General features: G+C 45.0%; 1 protein-coding gene across 3 annotated transcripts in view; it reads right to left on the bottom strand.

Moving 5' to 3' along the window:
- FAM91A1 (family with sequence similarity 91 member A1) overlaps positions 1-18,231 on the bottom strand; it is an 88,489-nt gene that overhangs the window by 46,308 nt on the left and 23,950 nt on the right. The gene's annotated exons all lie outside the window — the stretch shown is intronic.

The raw sequence follows: 18,231 nt of genomic DNA, 5'->3' as shown, positions 1-18,231 counted from the left end.
AAGGTTCTGATGTCATGTGTAATGCCACCCTACTTTTATGGCCTGAAGATGATGGCATTGACAGGGAGACAACAGAGGCTGCAGGTTTGCGAGAACAATTGGATCAGGAGGATTGTGGGAGTAAAGAGGGTGGAGAGAAGGAGGATGGATGAACTGAGTGAGGAGATTGGTGTGAAGATGAGCCTGATGGGGAGATTGGTGAAATGCCAGCTGAGATGGGCTGAACACTTGGTGCAGATGGGGTAAGAGAGTGGCAAAGAGAGTGGATAGGTTGAGGGAGCAAGGTATGAGGAAAAGAGGGAGACTGAGGTTGAGATGGGAGGATTGTGTGAGGAGGGACATCAGGAATGTGGGAGTGGAGAGCGTTGGCTGAGGACCGAGGGAGGTGGCAGAGTATTGTGGTCAAGGCAGGGCAGAAGCTTGATGCAATCAGACCTCATCCCTTATGAAGAGAAAAGGAGGAGAATAACAATATATCGTTTTTGGCCCCATCTCTCAATGGTGAAAAAAAAAAAAAAAATCACTTAAGGTATTTTTTTTTATTCTCATATCTGAATCCAGATTCAGATCTTCATCAAAACTGAACAATTATTCGTTGTCAAACACCCAAACTGTCCACCAAGTTTCATTGGAATGCATTCAAACTTTTTGATACATCATTCTCTATCATTTTTGGCCCGATCTCTCAATGGTGAAGAATCACTTTAAAAATTCTCGTATCTGGATCTTCACTAAAATCTAATCATTTCATCCTTGTCACACACCCAACCTCTCCACCAAATTTCGACCAAATCCTTCCACAACTTTTGGAGATACCGCGTTCACAGACAGACAGAGGTGTGAGACACACAGGCAGATGTGTAAACATAACTTCTGTCCATCTTTGGTGGCAGAGGGAGCAAGAAGTTTTTGAAAATATGCAAAATAATTGCCTTTTCTTAAATGTGTGGAGTTTAATGTTACGTCATACCCTCAAGAGTTGTGAAACAGCAAGTAACATGTTATGGCAGAAATAACAGAAAAACTATTTAACGTGCATGAACGTAAATTAAGCAACCCATTATGCACTATCGTTTGTTTATTTATTTATTTTTTTGCTGACAAAAAAATTGCAGAGCTCAACTTGAACCATAAATACTGAAATATTAATAAAAATTTGTATTCAGCCAAAGTCCAAAAATGATTTTCTCCCCAAATTTGAAACCCATAATCCTGGGGTGCCTAAGGCACCCGGCGACGCCACCTTGCAGCACATGGAGATGGAATTGGGAGGAAGGGGTGTCCACACGTGTGAAAGAGGAAGTTGAAACATTTTAAGAGACCTTTATTTATTTATTTTTAAATTAACATATCTCTGAGTCAAAATTTGTGAAATCCCATTTTGCAATGCTTGTTCGTATTCCATCAATCGTTCTTTTTTTCCAACTTCAGTGCCAATTCACCTCACCTCCTTAACTATACCTCCTCCTAACACTTCACCTGTTATCCCCTCTCCTTACCCCTCCCATCATTCCCCTCATCCTACCTACTCAGTTAGCACCACTTCACTATGAGCTCTTCCTTGGGTGTCCCAAAATGTGTGGTGTTCTAACATCTGTGGGCTCCATTCTAACCTAACATGCATCTCACTTTCTCAATCAATACACTCAACATCTCAAACATGCTCTTTCTTTCCTATCACCTCCCCCCCCTCTTCCCTACGCCTCAAATATTGTGCCTCCCCCTATCCGCTGCCTTCTTCACCATACCACGACGAAGTCTCATCTTTCCCCTCTGCCACCTCTCCGACCCCATGGCCGTGCATGCTTTCATCGTCTCCCCTCCCTCACCTCCCTTTCAAAGCAACTTACACTCTCTTCCCCCTTCAAGCTTCCCTCTCACCTCTCAAAAACTCCGCACTCACCCTACTCCCTCCATTCTTCCCCCCCCCCCTCACATCCACAAAGCTGCCTTCTTCTCCTGCCCTCTCTCTTCTAACTCATTCCTCCACCTCCTCCAATCTTAAACTTCCCTATTCCCCCCTCTCTTATTACTCCACACTGTGCCTCATCCAATCACCACCGAGCCTATTCTCCTCCTCATCCAGCCCTCTCCCCTAGCTCTTCCACAATCCCCCATCCACTGTCAACAACTCTCCCTCCCCCCCATCTCCAACCTCCTCCCTCATCTGCACCCAAATCCTAATTAACAGTGTGGACCTCAAACATCCGGGGCATTCACTCTAACGTGACAGATCTTTCCATACAGGTTGCCATTGAAAAACCAGACAATCTGCTTAACAGAAACTTCCCTCCTTCAAGACGTTTCTGACTCCTTAGCATCTCAACTCAGTTACTCCCTCCTACCTCATGGAAGGTATGACAGACCTGAGCCTCGGCCTGGTGGTGGAGTTGCTCTCTTCATCAAAAACTCTATTCCTCACTCTCCATGCACTGCCCTCACTCCCCCACACCCTCAGGAATACCTCTGGCTACAGCTAACTCTCCACTCCCACCTCATGTTTATATGCGTGTTGTACCATCCCACCAAACAGTGATGACTCCATTTACATCTCACTCGCCGAAAACAAGGACCAACTTCTATCCTCTGATCCCAACTCTCTCTTCCTCATATGTGGTGACTTTCAATGTCATCATGCCAGTTGGCTGGGTGTGGGTACCTCTCTCACCTGCAACAGCACTTCAGAAAAAGGACTTCTGTGATTCATTGGGACTCATACAATCTGTCAACCTCCCGACCCGGACCTCAACCAACTGCACGCCATCTCTTCTGAATTTGATTTTGACCAATTTCCCTGAAAATATCTGCTGTTCTTCCTCTGCTCCAATCAGTTCATCTGACCATATGCTTGTTGAAGCGGTCATCTCTCTGACTGATATTGGAGAACCACCTCAACGCCGTTGAGTCTGGCATTTCACTCAGGCTGACTGACGGACTTCAAGCAGCCATCAAACCTCTAGACTGGTCTCCCATTTCTACTTTCTCAGACATCAACTCATCCTGGGCATTCTTTCAAAGAAATTTGCTTTCTCTCTCGTGCACAGATTTATCTCATCTCGTCTTCAGTTGTCATAACCTTCCTCCCACCCAAGGCACACTGAAGCTTGTGGCAAGAGTGTTGCCCTGAAACAACTTGCCTTCGCCTCATGGAAGGCAACTCCTACTGAAGGCAATCTCAGTTCCTTACACAAAGCTCAGAACAAGTGTGTGTCTACCCTTAGGAAAACCAGGAAAGAACATCTTTCTTTTCTCAAGTCTGAACTCGCAAACCTGTCTCCCTCCTCCAAATCCTGGTGGAATCTGGTTCGGTCCATTTCTGGTGTATGTTCCCCCTCCATTACCTCAAATGACTGCATAGTTGACACTGCACGCAAAAATGCTGAATGTCTAAACTCTGTGTTTGCTTCGAAATCTTGTGTCCCAAACCCATCGCTTTCTGTACCCACCTTACCCAGTCACACCCAGCTGTTCCTGGACTCTGTGTCCTTTTCTCCCAAAAAGGTTGAGAGTTTGCCGCCAAACCTGGAATCTCATTCTGTAACCGATCCAAAGGGCATCATCTCACATGTTCTTAAAACCTGCTCTGCTGCTCTTGCTCACCCTCTATCTGTTCTATTCACCCTCTCATTTCCTCAAGGTCATGTGCCATCTGTTTGGTCTGCAGTTGCAGGGATTTGTTTTTGCACCTTTGTTATGCAGAGCGGTGATGTTTTCTGGTTTCCAATCAGCCTTCTCCCAATCATCAGCAAGATCATGGAATCCATCACATCCTCGCTTCCAACATTAAATCCTTCCCCTTCTCCATTGGCTTGATTTCCGGTCATCAATTTGCATTCGGCCCAGGTCACTCTACCCTGGGCTTGCTGCCTCTGCTTTCCCAACAATGGATGGAGGTACTCAATGCTAGACTTCAAATCAGAGCCATCTCTCTTGACATATCGTGAGCTTTCGATACGGTCTGGCCCCCCATCCTGCTCCTCTCTTCTGATGGTATCAAAGGCAATTTCCACTCATGGCGCACAGACTTCCTCTCATGTCGCAATCAAGGTGTGGCCCTAAATGGAGTACTCTCATCCCCTCTTCCTGTCCAGGCTAGAGTTCCTCAATGCAGTGTTCTGGGCGCTGTTCTTTTTCAGATTTTCATTAATGATCTCTCCGACTCTCGAGAAAATCCTCTGTATCTCTTTGCCGATGACTCCACCCTCTGCCGTACCATCTGTCATCCCTCAGATCAGAAAGCAGCAACCTTTTCACTCACTGCAGATCTGGATAAAAATCACAAGCTGGTCCAACACATGGAACATGTCTTTCAACCCTGACAAATCTCACACTCTCATTATGTCTCTCCGAAAGGACCGTCTGGAATCCCCCCCCCCACCACCCCATCTACTTTCTCAACAATCCTCATTAAGAAGTCCTTTCATTCAAACATTTGGGCCCAACTATCTGCCATGATCTTGCCTGGGAAAACTACATTTCCAAGCTGGCCTCCAAAGCCAGTCGCCAACTGGGCATCCTCAGTCATGCAAAGTACTTCCTCAGCACATATGAGCTTCTGATCACATACAAAGCTTTCATCCACAGCCTGATGGAGTACTGCTCTCACCCCTAGGGTAGTGATCTCGCCTCACACCTTTCTCAGCTTCACACTGTGAAAAACCAAGGCTTTTAGGATCATTGGTATTTCCTGTGATGAAGCAGGGTCTTTGGGTCTCACTCTCTCACCACAGGTAGGTCAGTGATCTTTCTGTCTTCCACCCTCTCCTCTCTGGCCTCACCCTCCCATCCCTCTTTTGGTGAAACTACCAAAATCAAGAATTACTGCTCACCTTCACTCTTTCATTCCTCTTTTATCCTACTGGAACAAACTCCCACTCTCTCCAATCCCTCTTCCCTCAAAACAGCGATCACCACAATCTCTGATCTTCCCCCATCCAAAACCACGATCTTTTCTACCCGTTAATCTACCCCAAATCCATATCCTTCAAATTCCTTGCTTTCCTTCCTGAAAGTCCCTGTAGTGCCTATCTTGTTTACCTCGTGTTCCCCACCCCATCACTCTCTATTCCACAGATCTCCTAATGCCTCTTTTCCACACCGTTTTGTGCTTGCCTCTCCTGACCCTCTCGTCTCCTGCTCCCTTTGTTAGACATTATATGTGTTAACTCTTACATGAGTTTCATCATTGTATACAAAAACCAAAAAAAAACAATGATCAATTGTGTAAATAAAATAAATAGCAATCGTAAAATTATTAATTTCTTAATCAATTGACTAATAGCATAACTACACCACCACTGTTTCCTCTGAATCAGGAACTTTTTGAAAATTAATGAATAAATCGAAAAATTAAATTAATAGATTAATTGATCTATTAATCAATCAAAACTACCCTTGATAGCCAAATCACTTGGTCACCGTCATGTGAAAATATCAGCTTCCTTACAAAAAGGTGCCCGAGATATCACCAAGAGGAGAATGAAAATAAATTAGTAATTAATAAATCGATAATAATTAAGTAATTAATCAATTAACTGATTAATCAAAAAAATTTGAAAACTTTTTTTTGCCAAAGCACTTGTTTACTCTTGTGCTAAAATTTCAGCTTACCAGCTCAATGGAGATAGCACCAGGACAAACAAACAAGAAAACAAGCCGGTAGGCGACGAGGGATCCGCTAGGATCGAAGCGCTGGATACGATGCTTTTCATTCTGACCGATCCACCGACGAAGATTCATTGCCAAGACGTATTGGTTCACATACAATTGTTCCTCTGCCGAGCAAGATTTTTCCTATTGCGTATTTTGCCAACTGGCACTCCTCATAAAAAATGGCGGTAAATAGACACCCTATTTTTGAAGGACTACCATTTGAAAAATAAAACCTAAATCAAAAATTGGCTCAAGTAAAATTTTCTAAATATCTCGAATTGTTTAATTCCGAAGTCTCGTTTCTCCACATTCAAAACTGTAGGACAAGTATTGAAAATAGTGAACGCGGTTTTTCGGCCGCTGCATAGCAACGGGTGGTTGCTAAGCAATGAAACTCAAACGCGCACACTCCCACCCCATATGGCACCTGTTCGTAAAGTTTCATTGAAATCGGTTTGCTGGTTTGTGCTGTGGAGCCTCGCGTTGCAGAGACACACACACACACACACACACACACACACACACACACACACACACACACACACACACACACACACACACACACACACACACGGAAAACTCGATAAACTTCTCAATGCTCTTGTTTGACCACCTCCTGAGCCACACATTATTTTTAATTAGCCACGCCCATTTTTATAAGCCACGCCCACTTTCTATAAGCCACGCCCACTTTTCATCAACCACGTCCACTTTCCTAAGCCCCTCATAAAAAATGACGGTAAATAGACGCCCTATTTTTGAAGGACTACCATTTGAAAAATAAAACCTAAATCAAAAATTGGCTCGACTAAAATTTTCTAAATATCTCGAAGTGCTTAATTCCGAAGTCTCGTTTCTCCACATTCAAAACTGTAGGACAAGTATTGAAAATAGTGAACGCGGTTTTTCGGCCACTGCATAGCAACAGGTAGTTACTTAGCAATGAAACTCAAACGCGCACATTCCCAAGTCATATGGCACCTGTTCGCCAAGTTTCATCGAAATCGGTTTGCTGGTTTGTGCTGTGCAGCCTCGCGTTGCACGCACGCACGCACGCACGCACGCACGCACGCACGCACGCACGCACATCTAGCAAATCCATATAAAGCAAACAAACGGAGTGAAAAATCGAGTACGCCCTCTCAGCGAGTCATTGCCGGGCACCGAAGGCCTTCGATACCCAGTAATGATATCGAGCATTGCCTGGAGATGGAATAGGGAGGGCAGAGTACAATTGGTTACACTTTTATATTAAGAGTTATGGTCCATCAGCTTTCCATGTGTGTTTGAGTGCCACATTTCCACTGAAAATCACCTTGAATATGAGTATATACCCAACCCACGTGCCACGATTTACAAATAATGCTATACTGTACTTCACAGAAACACAAAATGATGAAAAAATAAATGACTAAGCTGCTCATTTGGAGTTGCTATTAAATATGATTGTTCTTATATTGACCGGACTAATGAATCAGCATCATTTGGTTAGGTTTTGCCACCTCAGGTGGTACTGGTTTCAGGTCTGGCCCGTGGACTACTAATGTCATTGTCCTGCACATTATATAGCATATCTACATGCTTGATCATTACCCTTTGGCAATATTTTTTAAAAATGTAAAAATAAAGAAAAACTGCTAATGCATGCAAGTTTATTACACGTGCATGTTTATTCAGCTTTTGCAAACAGGATGTGTGAATAGTGCTAGTGTTGGGAAGGAGAAAGTGCAGAGAGGGGAGGGAAGTTAAAAATATCTAAAGCAATAAATCAAAAATAAATATATAAAATTTTCAACCATGACAAAGTGGGAGGCAGACTGAGTTAATTAATATTAATCAAGCAGACTGGGTTAGTTAATTAAACTGGTAAGCACAGCATGACAACAACACCTGGACAAAAGGTTTTTTTGAAAATAAGAGGAAATTTCAACGAACCAATACAGATACGGACATTCTTTGTGCAACGTGCAAGATAGAATGGTAACCGAGCTGCAATCACCGACACTTATTGAATGCAAATTCTCGACAGTCTACAACAATAGTCTTGCTCTCCTCGGGATAACGCCAGTCCCAAACACAACTGCCTTTGGCATTTATCTCCATTCAAACTGCACTGCACGCACACCTGTATTAAAATAAACCAACTCCATATTATCCTGTATTCAAATATCCATCCATTTCTGTCTCTAAAGACAGAAGTTGAATTCAATTCACACTTGATTGTTGTTCCAAAGTCCAAAATTGTATATGTAATCGTTGGTGTCTTTCCAATAGCAACTGGGAAGTTATGCGTGACTGCAAAGCAAATTTTTAAATAAATTACTCTCGTAAAGGTGCGGTTTTGACTTTGAACTCGAGGTAGGAAGATTGGAATTGAAAGAGTGGATATACGAGGAGTAAGGGAGTGACAACAAAACAAACAGACTCCACCTGGCAAACCATGTGGCACTGTGCACTTTGCTCAACTGCAGTCCCAAAAGCAAACGACCAAGGTTCGACTTTGGAAGTGAGATATTTCACCTTAGATACACACTTGCTTTCTCGACTCGTCGATGAAGCATTCAAGTGTACATCACCAAGGTGACTGTCCTACTCACATCACATCGATCAGGGTGGCAGAGTCTAGAATCTAGATTCAACTTCCATGCCACATTATCGATCAGTTGGCTTACAAATGGACACCACAGGGGCCCAGGGTTGCAATTAATAAGTTGGCAACTGGAAAAAGTCACCATCCATTTCAACACCTAATCCAAATAACCTGGATGTCTGGCTCACAGACATCTGCTGTTCATATGTAGAAATAATGGCGATTTTAAAAAAAAAAAATACATCGTTGAGGTTTGTGGATGAGCCAGCACAATAAATGGATCAGGACAGAACAGACAAAAACAGGATGTAAAACACGTATGCATGGAGAAAGAAACTCCGGGGAGGAAAAAAAAATGTAATATTAGGAGGGATTTGGGTGTCTGTGTCGGAGTAGCGACCCGTCCAGGATTGTGCCCAACAGCCCAGGAGACCACCGAGGCAGCACCAATGCTCTGTACAGAGTATGGTCCCAATGGGTGGATGGATGGGTGGGTGGGTGGATGGGGTTAACAAGGGTCAAGAAGATCATAGTTTTGGATTTGTGATGATCTGAGATGGTGGTGAACATCTGTCTTGAAGACCTAGAGGGAAAGTGACATTGAACAGGATGTGGAAGTTGATTCCATAGGTGGGGGGGGGGTAAGAAGAAAAAAAAAATGAGTGGAAATGAGCAGTGATCCTGGATTTAGGTAGTTTTACAAGAAGAGGGTTGATGGTGGACCGTGAGTCCTGCAGAAACCTGGTTTGGGCCTGGGGGTGGGAATGGGGCAGGGGGAGAAGCACGGAAAAAGAAGAGGGTGCAAGATCAGAAAGGAGGTGGTAGAAGATAGAGGCCACCGACCTGCTTGTGATAGCGATGTGATAAACCCATAGACTCAGCTTCAGCACGGAAGATTCCAATGATCTTGAAGGTCTTAGTTTCCACAGCATCAAGCTGAACAAGATGCGAGGCAGAGTAGACAGCCCAGAGGTGGCATCAATACTCCATCAAGCTGCAGATGAAAGCCTTGTACGTGGATAGGAGTTCAGGTGTGCCAAGGAAGGACTTTGTACAACGGAGGATGTGCAGTCAGCGGCTGGCTTTGGAGGCCAACTTTGAAATGTGGTTTGCCCAAGGAAGATCATGGCTGATAGTGAGACCCAGGAGTTTGAATGACTGAACTTCCTCAAGAGAATTGTCAAGAAAGTAGATGAGAGACAGTGAGACAGTGAGACAGACAGGATTGAAAGATCAGTGATTAGATAGAGGATTTCCAGAGAATCAGAGAGATCACTGATGAAGATCATGAATTGGACTCAGCCCAGAACACTGCCATGGAACACTCCAGCATTGACAAGGAGAGATGAAAGGAGTCTATTGAGTGGCACACATTGTCGATGAAAGTAGAGAAAGTCAGTAAGCCATGTGTGTAATTGGCCTTGGATGCCAGAAGCAGACAGTTTGGAGAGCAAGGCAGGATGCCAGACTGTACCAAAAGTGCAAGATATGTCCAGAGAGACAACCCTGAACTCATGTCTGATATTGAGCACCTCCATACATTGTTGGGTGAGTAGAAGCAGCATGTCCAAAGAGGGAGTGAAATTGGCTGAAACCAAATTGGTGATCTGAGATGAGGTTGTTGGAGAAAAGGAAGGATTTCCTATTAAATGTGATTGATTCCATGACCTGACTGATAACTGTAAGTAAGCTGATAAGTCTGGAGTTGAGGGGATAAGTTTTTGAACCATTTTATGTAGTGCAGTGATGTTGATGTAGTGCAATGATGTTTGCACCAACAGCTCTAACCCTAACAGATAACAACACCTAAGGTGTGAGTTCAAGCCCCCGTCAGGCCATTGATGCAACACCAGGTCTGGTTGATTCGGCCCGTCATCCTTCCGAAGTCGGCAAAATGAGTACCAACGTGCTAGTAACAGAGGCAGCACAGCCGTGCCCCCAGAAAATTATGCAGCCAAGCAGCCAAAGGCTGCACACAAATATATGAAAAAGTTAACAAACCCATACTTTCTGCTCACCTCCACTCATCCGTTCCTCCCTTTTCCCCACCGATGGAACCAAATTCAAGATAGTCTTCAATCATATTCTCCCCTCCAGGTCTTCAAGACATCTGTTCACCATCTCAGATCATCCCCCATCAAAAACCATGATCTTTTCTACCCCCATTACCCTCCCCAAGCCCACTTCTTTCCAAGTGTCAAGTTTTTCCTTCCTGAAAGTTTCCGTCTGTATAAAATCTTATTCACCCCATGCATCCTCCCCTTCCCCTCATTCCTCCCCACATCCCATGTTTGTCCAAGTCACCCTCTATTTTCTCCCTCAACCCTGCTGTTGGTGTGCCCCCCTCTCTTTCTACTGTTCATTTTGTTCTGTTACGTCCTGATCCATTCTGTTTTAGCTCCTCCATGAGCCTCGACTTTGCATACCAAAATGAAAAAGGAGGGACAGATATATTGAAGGACTCTGGATGGGGTGGTCAATATGTATGCTGCAGATAAGAAGTTGCTGTGATATGCCAACATGAGCTCACGTGGTTGATCGAAAGAACTCCAGAACATTGTCTCTTCCTATGTAATGTCTACTTATCTCCTAAAAGCAAATACCTGGGATTAATTTCGTTTATCGATTAATTTGTACACATCTGGGAAACCAAAAAAGAATTACAAACATTAATATTCCTACAAAACATTGTAAGCACAAAGCAATGGGGTTTCTGGAACATGACCACCATAAAAAGGAACCTGACCATCTTAAGTCTTGAAAATTGTATGGACAACACCACAAGACTTTTCCAGATACACTACATCATTGGCTTAATGAGCAGCTCACTGGATGAAGGGACTGGGGCAAAGCCTTTGGGACCACCCCTCTTTGATGATAGGAGCAAAAACACGGGGTAACCTTCCCAGGTCAGATTGCGATCGTGTGTGTCAGGGTGGTGCTGAGGTGTTGTCCACCAGACGGCCTGCTCCTTGGATTAACCTGAGGCGGACCTTTCAGGGGGGTACCTGGAATGTCCTCTCGCGAAGAGAGGATGATCACCCATCTCTGTTGTCATCTGAGCTCAAGCGTTTGAACATCAGTATTGCAGCACTCTGAGGACCGGAGACCGGATCGTGGTGAGATCATGGTGGGTGATTCCACCTACTATTGGTCTGGTCACTCTGATGGTTACCATGCCCAAGGAGTTGCTGGAGCTGTGTCACATAAGCTGACTCCAATGATAATTGAGGTAACACAGGTCAATAAACGTATTATGAGACTGAGGATTCGTCACTCCTTGGGTGTTGTTTCCCTGGTCTCTGTGGATTCTCTAACTGAGGCATGTGATCTCACCATGAACATCGCATTCTTTGCCAAGCCCAAGTCTGTGGTTGATCAGTGCCCAAGGCGAGATCCTCTTCTAGTCTTGGGGTATTTCATTGCATCGACTGGAACTGACAGAGATGGTTACGAGACATGTGTTGGTCCCCATGGGTCTGGAACTGTGAACCAGAATAGCACTAAGTTCCTTGACACTGCAAAAAGTCATGGACTTAGGGTGGCCGGTTCATGGTTTTCAGCACCCACAGGCTCATCGTTGGACATGGTATTCCAATGCTGGAGATGTGGCAAAGAAGATTGGCCATGTGCTAGTTGATGATCGCTGGAGGATGATCCAGAACTGCAGGGTCTACTGGACTGCACGGTTCCTCAATCACGACCATAGGCTTGTGGTCGCAACACTGAAGTTGCTGCTTTAATCCAGGAGAATGGAACCATCCCAGCTGAGGCTGCATGTTGGCAAGCTCAAGGATGAGAGGGTAACTGAGGAGTTTCCAAACAGGCTGAGTGGGGATCTGAGGGCTTTGGGGAATCCTGAAGAGTTGGAGTGCCTTCAAAGCCACCATAATGTTGCCAGTGGATGTCTTGGAACGCACCGTCGGGTGAAGAAGAGTTTTGCCTCTCAAGGGAGACTGGATACCATTGACCAGTCGCAGGGCCAGGCTTAATGGCAGGGCTGAGCTGTTGAGAGAGTTGAGGCATGAAACTGTATGTGCGCTGATGGTGGACAAGGAGGCCTATGTGCGAGGAATCTGTGAGGGGTTAGAGCATCACCTGTGCTCAAGTGATTCTCATCCTGCTTACAGAGGAATTTGCACATTGTGTTCCTCCAAGCTCATCCCTCAGTGTACTGCAGTAAGAGCAGAGGGCGGTGGGCACTTGACAGAGGAGTCCGAAATGAAGGCCCGCTGGGCCGGTTACTTTGAGCGGCTGTCCCAGGCTGATCCTCCCAGCTGTTGAGATGGATGTCAGGGGTGTTACAATCACTGTTGCTGACCCTCCAATCAACTGAGATCAATCATCATTTGTGGAAACACAGGCTGCAGTGACCCCGTTCAAATGGGTAAGGCTCCTGAATCTGTGGCATTCATGTTGAACTTCTCAGGGCTGGTGGAGATGTTGTACTCATGTCACTGCACGCAGTTCTGTGCTCTGCCTGGAACACAGGCATCATACCAACTGACTGGAAGAGGGGCCATGTTGACCCTCCCAGGAAAGGGAAGGGAAATTTCCAGGACTGCAACAACTACCGAGGGGTGATGCTGCTCAGTGCCGGGCAAGGTCTTTGCTCGGACAATTCTTGAGAGGGTTCGCCACCATCTGCTTGAGCATCATCGCCCTGAGCAGTCAGGCTTTACAATAAAGAGGTCAACGATTGACCGTATCCTTGCTCTTCGGGTCCTCACCGAGTGCAGATGACTGTTTCGGCAGGTGCCTATGTTGATCTCTGCAAAGTGTTCGATGAATTTTTTTTTTTTTGTATACCTTGTCGAGGCTCGTATGAGAGCTAACACACAACGCACATCAAGGGGGGGGGGCATGAGACAAGAGGGGAGGGAGTGGGAAGGACAAAATAGTGGGGAACAGAGACATTTGGAGATCTGTGGAAGGGAGAGGGATGGGACGGGGAACATGGGGAATAGAAGATGGACATTACAGGGACTTTCAGGAAGGAAAGCAGGGAATTTGAAGGTGGGCTTGGGTGGATTATCGGGGGTAGAAAAGATCGAGGATTTGGATGGGGGACGATAAGAGGTGGTGGTGAACAGCTGTTTTGAAGGCCTGGAGGGAAGAATGGGAATGAATAGAGTGAGGGAGTTTATTCCAAAGGCGAGAAAAAAAAGAGGAATGAAAGAGTGAAGGTGAGCAGTGATTCGTGATTTTGATAGTTTTACCAGAAGGGGGTTGTTGGCGGACCTTGAGCGCCCTGCGGAAATGTGGTGGGGACAAATCGCAGAGAGAGCAGGGGGGGCGAGGCTGGAGAGGAGACGGTAGAAGACAGAAAGACCACCGACCAACCTGCGGTGATTGAGTGAGAGGCCCAAAGACTCAGCCTCATTGCGAGAGATGCCAATGATCCGAAATGCCTTGGTTTCTACAGCGTGAAGCCGAGAAAGGTGGGAGGCAGGAGCACCAACCTAGAGGGGAGAGCAGTACTCCATCAGGCTGCAAACAAAAGCTTTGTAAGTGGTCAGGAGCTCAGGTGGGCCGAGGAAGGACCTTGCACGACGGAGGATTCCCAGTCGGCGACTGGCTTTGGAGGCGAGGTTTGAAATGTGGCATTGAATTGGGATGCCCTCTGGATGATTCTTGGTCTTCATGGGGTGCCACCAATATTAATGAATCTGATGTCTGAACTTGACTCTGATGCTGAGAGTGCTGTGCGATGTGGTGATACAATCTTAGACTTATTTCCAGTTGTAGCTGGAGTTTATCAAGAGTGTGTGCTGGCCCCCACACTTTTCAGCACTTGTATGGACTGGATTCTGGGGAGGATGTCAGAGAGATCAAGCGGTGGTGTATCGTTTGGGAATGTCAAAATCTCTGACCTTGATTTCGCAGATGATGTGGTCATCTTTGTGGAGAATGAATATCCTTTTGGGGTCTCTCGGGGAGCTGAATGAGGAGTCGGAGCTGCTGGGATTACGTGTTTCAGAACGAAGATCCAGGCTTTCAATGACATCGTGGATGCTGCTATCTTGTCTGTACCCGTTTGTGGTAAGGATGTTGAGGACATGGAGAGATTCACCCACCTTGGCAGTGACATTCATGTCTCTGCTGGCTGTGAGCCAGAGGTCAATAGATGTCTGGGTCAGACCTGGGGAGTCATGGATTGTGGTGCTGTTGGTACATGTGCAGAACGAAGAAAGTCCGAGTCTTCAGGTCCTTGGTGCTTCCAGTGTTGCTCTATGAATGTGAGACTTGGACTCTGACCAGCGATTTGAGACGGATACTAAATTAATTTGGTACCAGGTCTCTTCAGAGAATCCTTGGCTATCACTGCTCGGACTGTGTCCAATGAATAGTGGCTGAGAGAGACTCAAATGAGATGTGTTACCTGCATAGTCCGTGAGCATCAGCTATGGCTGTACGGACACGTGGCTCGTTTTCCTGACGCTGATCCTGCTCACCAGATTCTCTCAGCAAAGGAGCCTTGTGAGTGAAGGAGGCCAATGGGCCAACCATGTGCCTCGTGGTTGCAGCAGGTTGATCAACATCCAGGAGATTGGGACGAGCCAGACATCTGCTTGGGGGATAGCCAGACGGAGGGAGGCCCCTGGAGTACTGGTGGAAAGTGGACCCGGCGATGTGCTGCTCCAGCACATGCTCTCATACCTGACCTGACCACAAGACTAACTTTAAGGACTGCAGCACTTCGGTCTCTTGCAGTCAAAGGTACTTCTTCACTGACCCTACAACCTAACCACACCTTTCAACCTCAAAAAACTGCAAAAATCTCTAACAGTTTACCTGCAGACCTCATCAGGTCTTCCAATTGAAATGACAGATTCAAGAGTGTCGTGAATCAGACACTTGGCAGTCATTAGTCAGGCTGCTGATAAGCATGTTTGTTCTGCTATCTCAAAGACATGAACAAACAAATATAAGAAACATGAAGCTGCTTTTGAAAGACATTGACCTGCACAGAACAAATTATAATCCACTACTGTCTTCTCTTTCCTTACAATAACATCAATCTGTAACATATTAACAGCTACAGTGTATATATATATATATATATATATATATATATATATATATATATATATATATATATATATATATATATATATATATATATATATATATATATATATATATATATATATATATATATATATACACACACTTCAGGTATATTCATTCCATGCCAATCTCTTTTCAAGGCTCCCCAGTTGTTTGACTTTTTTTTTTTAACTCAGATTACATATTAAATATATTATTTTTTTAAGTTTAAAAGAAGAGACTGGCATTTGCATGGGTTCTTAATGACTGCTCAACTGCAAAAAAAAAAAATTTCAAACAAAAGGAATCTACGCATGAAAAATGTTTGGATTTTTGACCATCTGCACACCATAGGCCCCATGCATTACTTACCCCCCCCCCACCCTCACTCTCATCTGCAGAGATAATAAGTAGATATCAGATACCACAACAGATTATTTTATAAATAACTCTCTCAAAATTGTAGTGTGGTTAATACTACGACTCCTGGGAAGGAGATATCACGTGATAAGCCATAGTATTCCCAGGAGCTATCGTATTCACGATATATTCACCCCATACAATGATCTCACCATCTATACTTTTATATTCATTCTGCAGGTGTGCCACTTTCTGACTGCTTGCATAACAACCAATCAATGTACTATGTCAACAGAAGACTGTACAATGGAGCATTTCATTTTTACACAGGAGATGTGATTCTGCCACGAGTTCTGAGCGACTTAGTATTTCCAATAATGTACACTGGAAAGTCAACAGATTGGGTGAGAACTACAGACTCTCAGAAAGTGGGTGTTCACAAATTAGTGTTCCAAATGGGAACCGGTATTAAAAACAAAATAAATGGGATACAACGATGTGGTTTACTGCAAGTGAAAGAACATTTCTCAAGGTTATATAAACTCTTTTTTTTCATTTCCAGGTGTCTCTTGTAGCATGTGATGTTGACGTCATATTTACTGCAAATGGAGTCCCCACAAGGAAAAGCACAATCTGTTGCATGGTTTATAAAGACCAAATCAGCTACATAGGTTCAACAAAGCTTCAAGATGACCTACGGAAGGAAGGCAACCACCAACGAGGAAAACGATTCGTGAGTGGTACAACAAAGTTATGAAGACTGGAAGCATCCTGAAGAGGAGAGGAACAGGCGAGTAGTGAGGATGTTGAAGACGCTCGTGATAGGATTGAGCACAATCCCATAAGTCCATTCAGATCTTAACAATAAAACACTGAAAATGTTCCTTCACATACAGCAAACCACATTGTTGTATCCCATTTCATTATCTATTTATTCATAATGCCAATTTGTCAGCGTTCCTGGACTCTGTGTCCTTTCATCCCATCAAATTGGAGAGCTTGCTGTCAAAACTCGACTCACATTCTGCAACCGGTCGAGTTGGCATCAGCCCTCGTGTTCTAAAAATCTGCTCCTCTGTTCTTGCTCACCCTCTCATTTGCTCAAGGTCATATGCCATCTGCTTAGAAATCAGCAAACATGACTGCTCTGCATAGAAAAGGCGCAAAAACAGATCCCTGCAATTACAGACCAATCAGCTGACTCCCATTCATCAGCAAGGTCGTGGAAGCCATCATCGCTTCCCAATTCAAATCCTTCCTCTCTCCAATGGCTTGATTTCCAACCATCAATTTGGATTGAGACCAGATCACTCTACCCTGGTCATGCTACTTCAGCTTTCCAAACAATGGATGGAGGTCCTAAATGCCAAACATGAGATCAGTCATCTCCCTTGACATATTGAGAGTTTTCAATATGATCTGGCATCCTGCACTACTCACCAAAAACTCTTCGTATGGTATCCAAGGCAATCTCCACTCATGGCTCGCAGACTTCCTCTCCTGTCACAGTCAACATGTGGCTCTTAATGGAATTGTCTCATCAACTCTTCCCATCCAGGCTGGAGTTCCTCAAGGCAGTGTTCTTGACCCTGTGTTTTTCTGGTTTTCATCAATGATCTCTCAGATTCCCTGGAAAATCCTCTTTATCGCTTTGCTGACAACTCCACCCTGTGCCGTAGTATCTCTCATCCCTCTGATCGGCAGGCAGCAGCCTCTTCACTCTCTGCAGACGTGGATAAAATCACAAGCTGGTGAAACACTTGGAATAAGTCTTTTAATCCTGACAAATCTCACATCCTCACCTTGTCTCTTTGAAAGAACCATCTGGATCCCCCTCCCCCCTCCCCCACCTCATCCACTTTCTCAACAATCCCCTTGAAAAAGTAAGTTCATTTAAGCTTTGGGTCTCACCAACACGGTCTTTCCTGGGAAAACCACATCTCCAAGCTGGCCTCCAAAGCCAGTCACCGACTGGGCATCCTACGTCGTGCAAAGTCCTTCCTTGGCACACCTGAACTTCTAACCACATAAAAAGCTTTCATCCACAGTCTGATGGAGTACTGCTCCACCCTCTGCGGTGGTGCTACTGCCTCACACCTAGCTCGACTTCACGCTGTGGAAACCATGGCTTTTAGGATCATTGGTATCTCCCACGATGAAGCTGAGTCTTTGGGTCTCTCAATCTACCACCAGAGGCAGGTCAGTGTTCTTCTACCGTCTCCTCTCCGGCTTTTCCCCCATGCTTTGCCTGTGATCTGTCCCCCCTATATTTCCTCGGGGCGCTCAAAGTTCACCCAATACCCCCTTCTGGTGAAACTGCCAAAATCAAGAATCACTGTTCACCTTCACTCTTTCATTCCTATTTTTTCCCCACCATGGAACAAACTGCTTGATGTTTACTTCCCGTGTTTATCCACCCCAAACCCAGCTCCTTCAAATTACTTGTTTTCCTTCCTGAAAGTCCCTGTTGTACCATGTTGTTTCCCCCGTGTACCCTGCCCCATCCCTCTCCCTTCCACAGATATCCTATCGTCTTTGTTCCCCACTATTTTCTGCTTCCCTCTCCCGTCCCTCTTGTC

The sequence above is a fragment of the Eptatretus burgeri genome, chromosome 5 (genome assembly GCF_056783735.1).
Source record: "Eptatretus burgeri isolate ZD-2024b chromosome 5, Ebu_testis_v1, whole genome shotgun sequence".
Classification (NCBI taxonomy): Eukaryota; Metazoa; Chordata; class Myxini; order Myxiniformes; family Myxinidae; genus Eptatretus; species Eptatretus burgeri.
This window is presented reverse-complemented; position numbering and strand designations above follow the sequence as displayed.